This window comes from Lolium rigidum, chromosome 1, assembly GCF_022539505.1.
Source record: "Lolium rigidum isolate FL_2022 chromosome 1, APGP_CSIRO_Lrig_0.1, whole genome shotgun sequence".
Lineage (NCBI taxonomy): Eukaryota > Viridiplantae > Streptophyta > Magnoliopsida > Poales > Poaceae > Lolium > Lolium rigidum.
Genome location: NC_061508.1, coordinates 331,981,481 through 331,991,149, shown reverse-complemented (window position 1 = coordinate 331,991,149; position 9,669 = coordinate 331,981,481).

Below are 9,669 nucleotides of genomic sequence, written 5' to 3'. Positions count from 1 at the left end.
CTTCGTGCAAAAATAGGCCCCCGGGCGTTGATTTCGTCCAATTCGAGAATATTTCCTTACTAGGATTTCTGAAACCAAAAACAGCTAGAACAACGAATCGGCTCTTCGGCATCTCGTCAATAGGTTAGTGCCGGAAAATGCATAAATATGACATATAATGTGTATAAAACATGTGAGTATCATCATAAAAGTAGCATGGAACATAGGAAATTATAGATACGTTTGGGACGTATCATAGAGGTACCCCTTTGTGACACTTGGTTGAAACATATGTTATGCAATGATAATCCGTGTTAATCCAAGCTAATTAGGACAAGGTGCGAGTACTATTAGTATTCTATGCATGAGGCTTGCAACTTATAGGATATCTTATACATAACACATATGATTTATTACTACCGTTGACAAAATTGTTTCTATGTTTTCAAAATGAAAAGCTCTAGCACAAAAATAGTAATCCATGCTTCCATCTGCGAAGGGCCATTCTTCTACTTTATTGTTGAGTCAGTTTACATACTTCTTTCTATCTTAGAAGCAAACACTTGTGTAAACTGTGTGCATTGATTCTTACATGTTTACCTATTGCACTTGTTATATTACTTTGTGTTGACAATTATCCATGAGATATACATATTGAAGTTGAAAGCAACCGCTGAAACTTATATCTTCCTTTGTGTTGTTTCAAAGCTTTCTACTAAGAACTTATTGCTTATGAGTTAACTGTTATGGAAGACTTATTGATGCTTGTCTTGAAAGTATTATTCATGAAAAGTCTTTGCTATATGATTCAGTTGTTTACTCATTGTCTTCACCATTGCTTCGAATCGCTGCATTCATCTCATGTGCTTTACAATAGTATTGATCAAGATTATGATAGCATGTCACTTCAGTAAATTATCCTTGTTATCGTTTACCTACTCGAGGGCGAGTAGGAACTAAGCTTGGGGATGCTTGATACGTTTCAAACGTATCTATAATTTCTTATATTCCATGCTACTTTTATGATGATACTCACATGTTTTATACACATTATATGTCATTATTATGCATTTTCCGGCACTAACCTATTGACGAGATGCCGAAGAGCCAGCTTGCTATTTTCTCGCTATTTTTGGTTTCAGAAATCCTAGTAAGGAAATATTCTTGGAATTGGATCGAAATCAACGCCCGGGGGCTTATTTTTCCACGAAGCTTCCAGAAGACCGAGGGAGATACGAAGTGGGGCCACGAGACGACGCCACACTAGGGCGGCGCGGCCAGGCTTGGGCCCGCGCGGCCCTAGCGTGTGGGTCCCTCGTGACGCCCCCTGACCTGCCCTTCCGCCTACTTAAAGTCTTCGTCGCGAAACCCTCTGTACCGAGAGCCACGATACGGAAAACCTTCCAGAGACGCAGCCGCCGCCAATCCCATCTCGGGGGATTCAGGAGATCGCCTCCGGCACCCTGCCGGAGAGGGGAATCATCTCCCGGAGGGCTCTTCATCGCCATGATCGTCTCCGGATCGATGTGTGAGTAGTTCACCCCTGGACTATGGGTCCATAGCAGTAGCTAGATGGTTGTCTTCTCCTCATTGTGCTATCATGTTAGATCTTGTGAGCTGCCTATCATGATCAAGATCATCTATTTGTAATGCTACATGTTGTGTTTGTTGGGATCCGATGAATATTGAATACTATGTCAAGTTGATTATCAATCTATCATATATGTTGTTTATGTTCTTGCATGCTCTCCGTTGCTAGTAGAGGCTCGGCCAAGTTGATACTTGTAACTCCAAGAGGGAGTATTTATGCTCGATAGTGGGTTCATGCCTCCATTGAATCTGGGACGAGTGATGTAAAGTTCTAAGGTTGTGGATGTGTTGTTGCCACTAGGGATAAAACATCGATGCTTTGTCTAAGGATATTTGTGTTGATTACATTACGCACCATACTTAATGCAATTGTCTCGTTGTTTACAACTTAATACCGGAAGGGGTTCGGATGATAACCCGAAAGTGGACTTTTTAGGCATAGATGCATGATGGATAGCGGTCTATGTACTTTGTCGTAATGCCCCGATTAAATCTCATAGTACTCATCATGATATATGTATGTGCATTGTTATGCCTTCTTTATTTGTCAATTGCCCAACTGTAATTTGTTCACCCAACATGCTATTTATCTTATGGGAGAGACACCACTAGTGAACTCGTGGACCCCGGTCCATTCTTTACATCTGAAATACAATCTACTGCAATTGTTCTTTACTGTTGTTCGCAAACAATCATCATCTTTCACACTATACGGTTAATCCTTTGTTTTCAGCAAGCCGGTGAGATTGACAACCTCACTGTTACGTTGGGGCAAAGTACTTTGATTGTGTTGTGCAGGTTCCACATTGGCGCCGGAATCCCCGGTGTTGCGCCGCACTACACTTCGCCGCCATCAACCTTCAACGTGCTTCTTGGCTCCTACTGGTTCGATAAACCTTGGTTTCTTTCTGAGGAAAAACTTGCTACTGTACGCATCACACCTTCCTCTTGGGGTTTCCAACGGACGTGTGTTAACTGCACGCATCAGCGCTCACCTCCCACTCCTCCCACGCGCATCTGCGCCATATGCACTGAAACACTATCAGCACAAATATCATCAGTCTGTATACTAGCATCAATACAAACTGGAACTGTAGCACATGCTGCAACATCCTTATCAACAATAGGATTAGCTTCATCCGGCTTGTCACCAACAAGAACTGGCTTGTCATCTACAGGCATGGCTGAAACATCACCAATATCGGCGCTAGGAACATCATGCACCTCATGCTGCACTTTAGTCTTGTGCAACTTCTCCTTACGTACCACCAACTCCACATTGGACTTGATATGATCATCACCCAAAGGCTTCAAAGTCCGCTGTTTGTCACCATGCATAAAAGAATATGTATTTGCTCTCCCAGCATGTGTCACATTACGATCATACTGCCAAGGACGCCCAAGTAGCAATCCACACACCTCCAATTGCAACACATCGCATTCTATATCATCAACATAATCATCAACTGTAAATGGCACACACACCTTATGAGTAATCTTCAGCATACCACGGCTATTCAACCACTTAAGACGCTTAGGTTCAGGAAGACGCCATGTAGACAACCCCAATGCTGCCACCATCGCCTTGCTTATGCCATTAGTACAGCTACCACCATCAATCATCAACTTGCAAGACTTGCCCTTTATAATGCACTGAGTCTAAAACAAACTCCACCGCTGACCCTTGTCAACTGTCTTGCAAGCATCTTCTTGTACCTTCTTGAGTTGCATATTCAGCCCGCTCAATGGTGCATCCTCCTCCATAACCACAGTAGTGTCCATGGTATCAGAGCTAGGTTTCCTCTCCATGGTAGTGTCAGAACACACCACCTGCTAGTTCAACCTTGTAAACTTAAAACTAGCACGCAGAAACTGCTTGAAATCTGCCTAACTAGACCGCACACCAATGATACCCTCGACTATCAGATGATCACGATACCAACTAGCCACAACATCATCAAGACGTCGGTATGCAATATCAAATTCAGTTTGGCCACCAAACGTACTATCAAATGCCTTGCATCTCTCAAAACCACTGTCCATGTCAGATTCCCAAAGCTGAAATTCTGTCGGTGTCGCGGAACTAGCCAACCTCCACTTGATTGTAGGTGCATCAAATTGTGAACCCGTCACCATACCGAGGTAGTCATGATAGATATCTTCACTCCTATCTGCCACGCCACCAAAACAGAAACAGTAGCAGAAACATCAACAGCAGCAGCAGACGAAACAGCCGGAGGTAACACAAAAACAGCAGCAGGGCCGGTCAGGGGGGCGGTTTGGGCCTGGGCACCGGCCTGACCGGCCTGGAGCCCGGTCATGCCGGCCTAGGCACCGTCCTGGCGGGCAGAAGCCCCTGGAATTGGCCCGATGGGCACCGGCCCGGGAGCCGGTTTTGGCCGGTCTGGCCAGCCTGGGGCCCGGTCTGGCCGGGTGTGGCACCGGCCCGGCCGGTGCAGGAGCTGGTCGGCCGGCCCTGGCGCCGATTCCTGTCGCAAATAAGCTTCTTCCTCATGATGCCAAACAAAAAAAATCGCGATTTTGGCACCTGGAACAGCCATAGATGATAGGAAAACTGCACCACCCAACCTCCTTCAACCTTGAGCCAATCTCCTCCGATGCAAACCGATCCGAAGAGATCGATCAACAATACCTCGTCGTGAGCAACCCAGAAATCTGATACCACATGATAAGGAGATCCCAACAGATCCTCCTAGGTGTTGCCCGATCTTTCACAGCGAGAACCCGGGTAGATAAAATCTCCCAACAACGCGATGAATGCAGTCTGGAGAAGAGGGAGTAATCTAGCAAGCAACGGATCGATGAACGATACGCCTCAAACTTGAGCTAGACAATCCTTGATGAATACAAGAACCTTCGCAGCGAATATTATTATGAACTAGATAAACGACAGTGCCGTACCTCCGGAGGGATGATACACGTGAACACACGCAATAGTTTTAACCTAAACTTGTCAACCTCTAACCCTAGCCGCACCAGCCCTTGTATGAGAGGGTGGTGGCCGGCTAAGCCCCTAGTGGGCCTCCCTAGTTTGACTCAGATAGACCCAAGTCGAAACACACAACTTATTAAAAACCCTAATTGGCCTACATATGACCATAATATAAAATACATAAAATAAGATAACTAGCTAGGTGGAGTCCTTAAATTGGGGTTCACCTTGGCCTTCATGCCCGTATCACGAAGGCTAGAGAAATTGAGCTCAAAAAGAAAGAATTGAAGCTCATAGCAATGGCAAGGGCCAAAGAGGTGGAGTTGAAGAAGAAGAAAGTTGAGCTGAAACGGCAAGCCGAGGATAACATGATCATGAACGCCGACTTGATCACCATGAATGAGGCGAAGAGAGCTTGGTTCGAGAAGAGGCAGAAGGAGATCCTAGAGCACACAAATTGAGTTGACAATCTCAATTTGTAATTTTTATATTTGTTCAAACTATGACACATTTCGTTTTACATTTTATTTGATATTATTTTATATCATTTGATATTATTCTATATTTGTTAGATATTATTCTATATTTTTTAGATATTATTTATAAAGTATGTGTGGCCAAATGGCCTATTGTCCAAAGTAATAGGCCAAATGGGTAAATGGGTGGCCGCTGCGTTGGGCGCAGCGTGCGACCCAAACAGACACGCGGACGCTGGCGATGTCTGCGCGGCCACTCAAACGGCCCAAGACGGACGGTCCAACACGTCCATTTTGGGTCGCCGCGTTGGAGATGCCGTCGTAGGGTGAGTGTATGCGCGTGTATGTGAGCGTCTACGTTTGTAATGTGTTTTTTAAAAAATGCTATAATTATTATCTGATATCTTGGGGTGACAATGCAGCCACATTATTAGGACCCTCCACCGCAATACACAGTACTCTTATCTCCTCTGTTTATAGCCGAACACGTTAGCACATGTTGCTCCATCATCACGCTAGCTAGAATGGTAGATCGATGGGCACTACTCGGTAGCAAAGGTAAAGTGTGTCGGCTCAGATAATAAAACAAGATTATCGCTCACAACTCACATGCACGATGGGCGTGGCGACGGGGACGCGACACTCGAGGGAGTGATCGAGTGGCCACGAGCGGCCCCGGCCGAGTCAGCACGAGATCTTTTCCCGGCCTCTCCACGGTGCCGTCGTCGGAAAGTGGAGCCCTCGCGCGAGGGATCTGGCGGGTGGTGAGTGGGCCGTGACGCGGCGCCGGTTGACCTGGCTACTGCCTTTTTATCCCTTGGCGGGCGTGTGTCGCTCGCGAGGGGCGCGTGCTGACCGGGAGCGGCGGTAGGTGTCGGCTCCGCGTGCGTGCGTGGAGCCGCGTCGGACGGGACAGCGCCCGCCAAGCATGGCTCGTGCTTCTCCGGGTAGAAGAAATGTTGCATAGTTGCCGACTAGAAAGAGCTAAATACACCACAAGTCCCAATACTTGTACTTCATGTGCAGTTTAGTCCCAATAGTTGCAAACTGGGGTAAAGTAGTCCCAAAAGTTGTTCATTTGTGCAAAACTAGTCTCAAACGATTATGGTGCTGACACGTGGCATTTGGTCTTTTCGTAAAAGGATCCCTAAGTTTTTCCTATACCATATCTGGCGTCCCACCTGTCAGGTTGGAGCAAAGAAATAAAACAATAGAACGCTGTGCCGGCCTCTGCCGGGGATTCGAACGCACGATCAACAGGATGTAACCCGCGCCTAACAACCGGCGGCGCTCATCACTCCTTCTGAAAATCTGCAGACCGTTTACTTATCGTTCGATCTTTTCTGTTGGAGGCTTGGAGCTAGACAGCCTGGGTCTTTGCATGCTCCAGCCGCGAAGCTGACTTGTTGGTGTCAGCTGGCCCTAGATAAAACATGGAAAGCCCTTCATTTTTTTTGCCAATGGGTGTTTAACTACAAAATTACCACACTAAAATATAGATAAACATACAACTACCTAGTGAAAAATATTTTTGGCGCAACCCTATGCTATGGGGGCCCTTGAGCTTCCCCCTGCCCTCCTCTCCGAGCCATCGACGCTTTCCGAAGGGCTTTCCTCTGGAATTTTGACGGGCGTGCTTCTGGCGCCAAATGCCTCGTCGCTTGGACACATGTGTGCCGCTCCAAACTCGAGGGAGGACTGGGAGTCAAGTGCCTGGCAAGCGCGGAATGCTTGCCTCCAGGTCAAGCTTCTCCACCGGATACACACGGTCCCCCTGTCTCCCTGGGCGTGCTGGGCATGGCGCTCCACCGCCGGCCCCATTGCAGCTGGCAAGAGGATCGACGTGGGGCCGCACTGGTCTGCCCTTGCCGCTCTTATGCCCCTGTACAGGAGCATCTCCAGGGTCGTGCTTGGGGATGGCGAGCGCATCGACTTCTGGATGGATGACTGGGCCGGGTGTGGTGCGCTCTGCCACGCACTGTCGGCGTTGTTCTCTCATGCTGCCCAACCGCACGCCTATGTTGCCGCGGTGGTGCGCGGCGGTCTCCGTCGGGCTCTCGCGCCCAGGCTGTCCACCGTGGGTGAGCGGGAGTTCACCACTCTCCTCCCCCGTGTCGAGGCCTTACGGCTCTTAGGGCGGCCCGACTCTCGGGTTCTCACTGTGTGTGCCAAACGCACCGGCGAGCTGGCCGTCGGTGAGCTCTACACGGTTCATCTTCCGGGCACGTGCCACCACCTCCGTGCATCAGCGCCCTTTTCCCCGCGCGCGGTCATCTTCTCGGCTCCGCAGGGGAGGCGCGGCAGTGGTGCTCCGCGGGAGGAGGCGCAACACCGACGGAAGCGCGGGATCAGAGCGTTGTTCCCCGGGGGAAGAGCAGTGTTTTCCATTTAATATTCACGCTCTCCACAAAAATCTCATATGATGTTGTAAATTTCATCGCTCGCTGCACATGACAGGTTGTACGAGCACCCCACGTTGGCGGCTGGATGGTCCGGGCACCGAGCGGCACGTTCACTCAAGCTCACACTGCCAAGGCCTGCATATGAATACCTAGTGGCGGACCTAGGATTTTGCCAAAAGGTATGCCGCACTAAATTTTTGGCTCGCCAATTGATAATATTTTTTTGAAGAATATAACATAATTATTAAATAACTGGAATTATGGAATATAATAAAAAAATTAAATTTTGACACATGCACGGCTGACATGAATCCTAGTATTAATCTAAATTCTCACGGTTGCATCCGATCCTAAACTTCCGAAGTATACGGTCACCGCTAGATAATTATTTCGGCAGTACTAGAAAATACAATACAGTTAAATTGTACTATTACAATAAACAACAAAATATACATAAATAATTTTATAGAAAGTTACAATGAAATGTGAAAAAATTTCATATACTACCGCAAACTAATTATCAGTTAACTAAATTATCAGCTAATGTTATACAGCTAGCACATACATACGTAGTGTAGAGTGCCTCCAAAGAAAGCACAATAGCTAAATATTTCTTTAATTAATTATCATAGCTAATTTTCCATTACCATGTAGCTACGTCCTTGCATGATAGGTAGACTGCAGGCCAGTGAAGTAATTAGCCAGACGGTCTAAATTTGATGCTGAACGACGCATGGTCGCCAAAGCTAATACTCGTGCTGCTGAACCATGCATGGTGACAGGCGACATGTATTAGCTCGACCTGATCAAATGGGCCAGTCGATTACGGATAACTTAGTACGGCGAGGTTATAGATAACCTTAAGCTCTATTATTTGACGTATTTAAACATTGGAGCTGATGGTTCGCGCGTCCGCGGTGAGAAACCTACTTACTAGGCCGCTAGTTCGAATCCTGGCGGCAACCTTAAGCTCTATTATTTAACTTATGTTTTATTTCTTTGCTCCCACCTGACAGGTGGGCCCACGTGCGGTAAGCATGTGCAAGGGCAGGTGTGGTATACGAAATATGTAGGGCCTCTTTGGTGAAAAGACCAATGCCACGTGTCAGCATCAGAATAGTTTGGTACTAGGTTTGCACATTGGAACAACTTATAGGACTAACTTACTCCATTTTACAACTATTGGGACTAAAATGCACCTAAACTACAACTATTAGGACTAGTGATGTATTTAGCTCGACTAGAAAACGAAATACGGATGATAATATCATACTACTATCTCTCGGTCTCTTCGAGCTGTTCCTAGACGCAAGGAATTGTGGTTTGAGGGGAAAAAGAATGGTCGACAAAAGTATTTAGCTTTTTTTTAAAAGGGTTTGCTGATCTATTAGTGACCTATAGTGCTCCATGATAAGTAGCAATGAATGGACGGGAGTGTAAGGCCGAAGGGTCCAAATTGTTTGGATCAAGGTGGAATTATATTGCCCGTACAATTGCACAAAGTTTATAAAAGTAGTAACGATACACCAATTTTATATGCATGATACTAGGATATGTTACACCCCACTCTGGCTAGCGGAAGAGATTGCATAAAAAACAGGCTTGAAATGCAACTACCGAAAGCACAGTCAGGATGACCCAATCTATACCAGCGCTGCGCCCATATGTGGTAGACCAGTGGGTAAAATTATTGTGGACCTTCATTTAAGACATGGCTCAACTCAGCTTTCAAGGCCAACTTCTTTTTCAATAAAGTTGCACTTCTTTCCCATTCAATCTCGATATAGAGAAGTTTCCACAGATGACAAAGAAGATTTCCCTCAAAGAAAAATAAGATGAGAATGGAGCTCCATCACCGGTGAGGGATACATAGGAAGCACACTAGTAGAAAAAGAGGCTTTTGTTCAGAGCTGCCTGGAGCTTTAGCACCGGTAAGGTAACAATCCAGACTAAAGGGTGCATTAGCACCGGTTCGAGAGGCCGGAGTTTTAGCACCGGTTCATGTGGGACCTTTAGTACCGGTTCGTGTCGAATCGGTGCTAAAGGGTTGGGGTCACGAACCGGTGTAAAAGGTTTTTCTGCTCCACGCACCTCCACCCTCCCTTGATCGCCTTTTTAGCTCTGTAAAATACAAAAGAAAATGATAGAAAATTCAAAAAATAAAATATTTTGAGATTCCTGTAAGTTACGTAGCCTACTATTAGAGAAAATTAACAAATTTGAATTTTTACTTTTTTGCATAATTTTTTTAGAAAAACGTAAAATGGTA